The 6517-nt window shown below is 47.7% G+C and overlaps 1 pseudogene; it reads right to left on the bottom strand.

Moving 5' to 3' along the window:
• LOC116467798 (leucine-rich repeat-containing protein 37A3-like) overlaps positions 1-2987 on the bottom strand; it is a 44824-nt pseudogene extending 41837 nt beyond the window's left edge.
• Positions 2988-6517: the final 3530 nt, after the last annotated feature.

Here is a 6517-nt window from a genome sequence, read left to right on the forward strand (position 1 = left end):
GCTGGTATCTCCTGCTGCAGTGGAGGACTGACCTCTTCAGTGGACTTCGGAGGATGACCTGAGGCTTCCTGCTGGGTTGCAGATGGTTCAACCTCATTAGGGGGCTCTGGTGGCTCAGCTGGGAACTCTGCTGGACTGGAGAAGGTTCTACCTCCTTAGGGGGGTCTGGAGTCTGAGCTGGGGCCTCTTGCTGGGCTGGAGATTCATTCCTTTCAGGAGAATCCAGGGGTGAGGAAGGGGGATCAGGCTGGGTTAGAGAAAAGCCTGCTCAGTGGGAATAAGAGGGTTGTCCTGCTGGACTGGAGAAGGTTCAACCTCCATAGTGACTGCTGTAGGTATGGTAACCTCCAAATCCACATTTTTAACTGTGGTATTAGGTAAAGTTGAATTACTTCCGAATACTGAAGACAGATCTAGGGGTGAAAATACCATCTCATCATTCAACGCACTTACAAAGTCTGAGGAGAGCTGAACTGGAGGCTGAGTTGTGGGCTCTTGATGGAGGAAGTTCGTCATTTTCAGGGGTATTTAGCTGCTGAATTATAATGTCTTGCTGGTCTTTCAAATGTTGAAATTGCTCAGGGGACATTAAGGACTGAGCTGGGGCCCCCTATTGGGTTAAAATTTCAACCTGATTAGTGAACTCGAGTCATGGTAACCATGTGATTCACAGGTTTAACAGTGACATTGTGTAATGTTGGAGGCTGAACTTGATCATGACTTAGAGGAGAAACTGTTACCTCATGATGCTCTAGAGGTTGAACTACAAGTTCATTAGGGGGCTCTGAAAGCCGAGCTGGGGCCTCTTGCTGGGTTGGAGAAGATTCAACCTCCTCAGAGGTCTGTGGATGCTTAGCTGCAGCCTCCTGCTGGGTTAGAGAGGGGTTCTCATCCTTAATAGGTTCTGGAGATTGGACTGACATCTCCTGTTGAACTGGTAAAGGTCCAGCTTCTTCCGATGACTCTGGAGGCAGAAGTGGGCCCTGTGCTGGGCAGCAGATGGTTCTACATCATTAACTGGCCCTGAGAGCTGAGCTGTAGCCTCCTGGTGGGTTGGAGAAGTTCCCACCTCTGCAGTAGGCTCTGTTGCTATGGTAAGCTGCATATCTGGAGGCTTAATAGTGACATTGGGCACATCTGAATGCTGAGCTTGATAGTGACCTGGAGGTGAAACTGTGACTTCATGATGTTCTGGAGGCTAAGCTGTGGCCTCCTGCTGGGTCTCAGAAGGTTCAACCTCCCTGAAAAACTCAGAAGGCTTATCTGGCTGCTCCTGCTCACTTGTGGGGAAAGTTCAGGCTCCACAGGAGGACCTGGAGGCTCAGTTGGGGCCTCCTCTTGGGTTGCAGAAGTTTCCACCTCCTCTGGAGGCTGGGTTGGGGCCTCCTGCTGGGCTGGAGAAGACTCAGTGTCCTTGGTAGGCTCTGAAGTTATGGTAACCTCCACATTCGCAGATTTAACTGTAACGTTGGGCAAGTTATAATGAGCTTGATCTTCACCTGGAGGGTGAATTGTCACCTCACGATTCGGTGGAGTTTGAGCTGCATTCCCCATAGAGGACTCTGGAGGCTGAGCTGGGACCTTCTGCTGGGTCTCAGAAGGTTCAACCTTCCTGGGAAACTCAGAAGGCTTCTCCTGTTGACTGAGGGAAAGTTCAGGCTTCACAAGAGGACCTGGAGGCTCAGCTGGGGTCCCCTGCTGGGTTGCAGAAGGTTTCATCTCCTCAGGGTGCTCTGGTGTCTGAACTGGGGCCTATAATTGGGTTGAGGAAGAGCCCACCTCTTTGGGGTGTTCTGGAGGCTGAGCTAGGGCCTGTTCCTGGCTTGTTGTAAGTTCCTTACCTGGCTCTGGAGTTACCGTAAGCTCCACGTCCACAGGTTTGACTGTGACACTGGGCAAGTGTGAGTGCTCAGCTTCACTCCAACTTTTCAATGGAACATTTACCTCATGATGTATCGATGGTGGAGCTACGATCTCTTCAAAGGCAGGTAGCTGCTGTGCTGGAGCCTCCTGCTCTGTTGAAGAGTGGGCCCCCTCAAGGGACTGTGAAGGTAGAGCTGGGGCCTCCAGCTTTGGTTGAAGAAGGTTCTACCACATCAGGGAGCTACGGAAGCTGCGCTGCAGCTTCTTGCTGGAATAGAGGACTGGATCTCTTCAATGGTTTCTGGATTTTGAGTTTCAGGCTCTAGATGGAACTGAGAAAGTCCAACTTGCTCAGGAGGCCCTGGAGGCTCATCTGAGTTCACCTGGAGTTCTGGAGGCAGGCTGCCCGGATACAGTATATCCATACTTGAATCTAAGTACCCATTCTGCAGAATTTGTTTCTGATGCTGAGGTTTTGATACAAATCGGTATGCAGTTCCAACAACAACTTTGACAAGACTTTGATGCTGAGCTATATCTTTCTTCCGGTTCTTGGGTGAAACAGTAAAATTCTTTGCTTTTGATTTCTATCTAGTGGTGGAACAAGTATTTCATATGCCTGATGATCTGCAGCCTGATCTAGGCCTACAGTTAGAAACTTACTTTTGAGGCAAAGAGGCCGAGCTAGGGCCTGGTTCTGATCCCAGTCTAGCATTGCAACCACCTCTGGGAGCCTTCTGCGCCGAGTCAGCTTGTCATTCTGATCCCGGTGTGCAGCAGCGAACTGCTCTGGCCCCGGGGCAGCTCTCCAGCTGAATCCGTGTCCAGGAATGGAACCAAACTCTGAGCCGAAGTCTCAGTCGATTCCTGAAGCGGGGCTGACATCTGGGAGGAAGCAGAAGACCCCAGGTAATCAAAGCCCCCCGGGTCTGCCCGGGGGTGGGGAGTTAGCTCATGGCGGCGATTCGCGTGGGAGATCGGAGGAGCGGGAAGACCAGGGCTCAGGTGGCCACAGGGAGTCAGAGGTCAGCTGGAGCGGGTCCAGACCTGCTCCAGAGGCTAAGCCGCCTGGACTAGTAGCCACAATAGTTGCCATGTGAGGAGGGGCCCGTGGGGCCCAGAGACGCAGCCGGGACTAGACACGCGCTGGCGCCGCGCACTGAGCTGGAGGCATTAGGGCAGCCCCGAGACGCTGGCGCCCCTGGCAACCGCGCCCCGTCACGCCCTTTATTAACGTCACCTTTATTTACGCAGCCTTTATTAGGCTAGGGTCCAGATCCGCTCAGCGTCATCAGGGCAATCTTATCCCACAATCCAGCCCAAGCCTCCCTTCCGCCCCGCCCCGCCAGAACACCCTTCCCCTCCCCTCTGCGAGGAAGAATTTGGGCCGCGGGGTCTGCGGTCCCAAGACTCCAGCAGCCTGGTGGGGTGGGGTGGGGTGGGGGCGCGGCAGAGCTTCCCGAGGAAGTTACGGGACCTCACCTTGGGATATTCAGAAGTGCCAGTCCAGTTCTGGCAGCCTGAACTCTTCCTCCTCCAAGCTGAAATCCAAGAGATGCTTTTCTTCCTCTTGGCCATAGCGAAAGCAAATGACCTGCAAAATGTGCCCCAGTTAGGGTGGCAAACAGACCACACATTACGGTCATTTATTCCAAAATGTTGCCATTTTCGCCAAACCTTTGATATCCTTTGTTGCGTGTTTGGTAATTAATTCACCACCCTATTAGGTAGGGGCTGCCAGGGAATAAACGAGGACTCCAAATTTTCTGTAGGAGGGGTTTTGGGGGTTGAGCAATTCAGTTTGGGAGAGAAGGCTTTAATCCTAGTGAATAGCCCTTTGCACTATCCTGGGAGGAAGCTGAACGGTCATCCTGCCTTGACTTAACGCAGCCTTTACCCTAGAAGCTACAGCGCTACTCTTCAGAGGTCTACCCTGTGTGCACACATGGAGAAGACGCTTAGGTTGTTAAAGTCAGCATGTTAAATAATTTTCTGAAATGCAACTATAACTAGAACCCAGCTGACTTCCCCCACAGCCATTCTTACCTATCTTATTACTGATTGTCTGGTACAATCACAAAGTGCGGTGGTACTGACATCTACCTTTTAGGGTTGTTTGAGGATTTCGTGGGATAATGAATGTAGACTGCTTTGCAAACACTGAGCTTTCAATAAAAGAGATCTATTATAAAATAATAATTCAAAAAGAAATTAGAAGCCAATAAGAAAAATATTAACATTGTGTGATGGTGGAAATATGTATGCTATATTGCTGTTATATGTTTAAATTTCAAAAAATTAAATAGTTCAAAAATGCATTTTTCATATTTCGTTATTCAGCTGCAGCCTGCAGTGAAAACATGTCTTTTCTATACATTTAAAATCCAACCTCATGATTAGTATGTAATTCATACGTCAGAGGCTACACTCATAAATATACGTGAATAATCATTCCCAACTTTCTTTTCTAGTTGATATTTTTTGACCCAAATTGAGTAATAAAGAGGTCTTGGTATTTCATTAGTGACAGAAGACCTCAAATTCTCTTTTATTGTGTGTGATTCTGCCTCTAAGAACGGGATCGTAGTAGCACTGTGGTTTATTCAAGTTCTGATTCTTCCCACCGTAATAGCCACTGACTGCCAACATTACCGGAACCACTGTTGCCAGATGAAATGAAGGCAGGTAGCCAGAGGAAAACCATCCTGTGAGCACCCACTTCAGGCCTGTGCTCCTAGACTAAGCTGAGCCTGCTGAGGGGGTCACAGAGACGTTCATCTCAAGCACTTCTCAAAGCCGCCTCTAGAGGGCAGAACAATCACAAACCCGAGAGCACTAGTGAGGAAGACTCCCTGTAATGTGAGCAGCCACCCAGGATTCTGCATCCTTTCTTTATAAATGTTATGTGGTGTGCCTTTTAATTCCACGCACAATTGATTTGTTTTCATGATATATGGTACCAAGCTCTAAAGTTACAAAAATATATTCTTATTCTCCAGAGTCAATATTACCCAATACTACCAATTCCTTATATATTCTTCCAGAGAATACGTGTGTGTGTGTGTTGTGTATACAATACCCTCGCTCCTTCCTCCTTCTATATGAATGGTAGTATCCATATACTCAATTCTGTATCTTGGTTTCACTTAATATTATCTTGGATGAGATTCAATAAAAGAATACAGGGCCGGGCGCGGTGGCTCACGCTTGTAATCCCAGCACTTTGGGAGGCCGAGGCGGGCGGATCACGAGGTCAGGAGATCGAGACCACGGTGAAACCCCGCCTCTACTAAAAATACAAAAAAATTAGCCGGGCGTGGTGGCGGGCGCCTGTAGTCCCAGCTACTCGGAGAGGCTGAGGCAGGAGAATGGCGTGAACCTGGGAGGCGGAGCTTGCAGTGAGCCGAGATTGCGCCACTGCACCCCAGCCTGGGTGACAGAGCGAGACTCCGTCTCAAAAAAAAAAAAAAAAAAGAATACAGGAAGCTTTTTTTGTTTATGGTTGCAAATTATTCTAGCTATGTGTGTACCATAATTTTTAAATACTTCAGTAAAGCGCATTTAATAATTTCTTCAGTACTACAGAATCTTGTGTATGCATAATTTCACTTATGTATAAGTACATCTGAGGGTGGAATTTCTAGTGCAGAATTCCTAGTTCGAAGGATATGTGCCTTTGCAACTTGATAGATATTGCCAAGTGTATCAATCAGGGCTCTCCAGAGAAACAGAACCCACACACACACACACACACACAGAGAGAGAGAACTGGCTCACACAATTGTGAGGGATGATAATTCTGAAATCTGTAAGGCAGGATGCCAAGTTAGAAACTCAGGCAAGAGTTATTGTTGTAGTCTTGAGTCTGAAATTTGTAGGGCAGGCTAGCAGGCTGGAACTCAGGAAAGACACCTATGTTTCAGCCTGGAGGTAAATTCCTTCTACTCTGGGAAACCTTAGTCTTTGTTCTTAAGACCTTTAATTGATTGGATAAGACCCATCCACATTATCAAGGGTAGCCGGCTTTACTTAGCATCAACTGCTTAATGGATGTTAACCACATCTACAAAATATCTTCATGGCAATGCCTAGACTAGTGTTTAACCAGACAACTGCACATCCTTGCCTAGTCAAGTTGACACACACTATTTTTTTTGTAAGTTTTTATTTTTACAGTTTTGATTTATGACGGTTTATAATGTATATGTTAGGCATTCTACTACGGAAATGTAACACAGATGTTTAACATGAAGTTGCTGACATCCACTTTTGTTGTTTTTTTTTATACACTTTTAAGATCTAGGGTACATGTGAACAACGTGCAGATTTGATGGATAGGTATACATGTGCCATGTTGGCTTGCTGTACCCATCAACTCGTCATTTACTTTAGGTATTTCTCCTAATGCTATCCCTCCCCCAGCCGCCCACCCCCCGACAGGCCCTGGTGGACATACGCTATTACAAAGACTTTCTGAAGGGCTCTCATGCACATACGCCTGTAACAAGAACTTCTGCCAAGAACTTCCTAAACTGCAGCTTGCTACATGAGTCACAAGGACAGCAAGCAGGATGCACAAGAACACTTGTCTGACACACTGTCTCCACGAATGAACCAGTGTCAACTCCTGTGATGATCCCCTGTAGCCAACATT

This window comes from Hylobates moloch, unplaced genomic scaffold (genome assembly GCF_009828535.3).
Source record: "Hylobates moloch isolate HMO894 unplaced genomic scaffold, HMol_V3 SCAFFOLD_5, whole genome shotgun sequence".
NCBI classification, from domain to species: Eukaryota; Metazoa; Chordata; class Mammalia; order Primates; family Hylobatidae; genus Hylobates; species Hylobates moloch.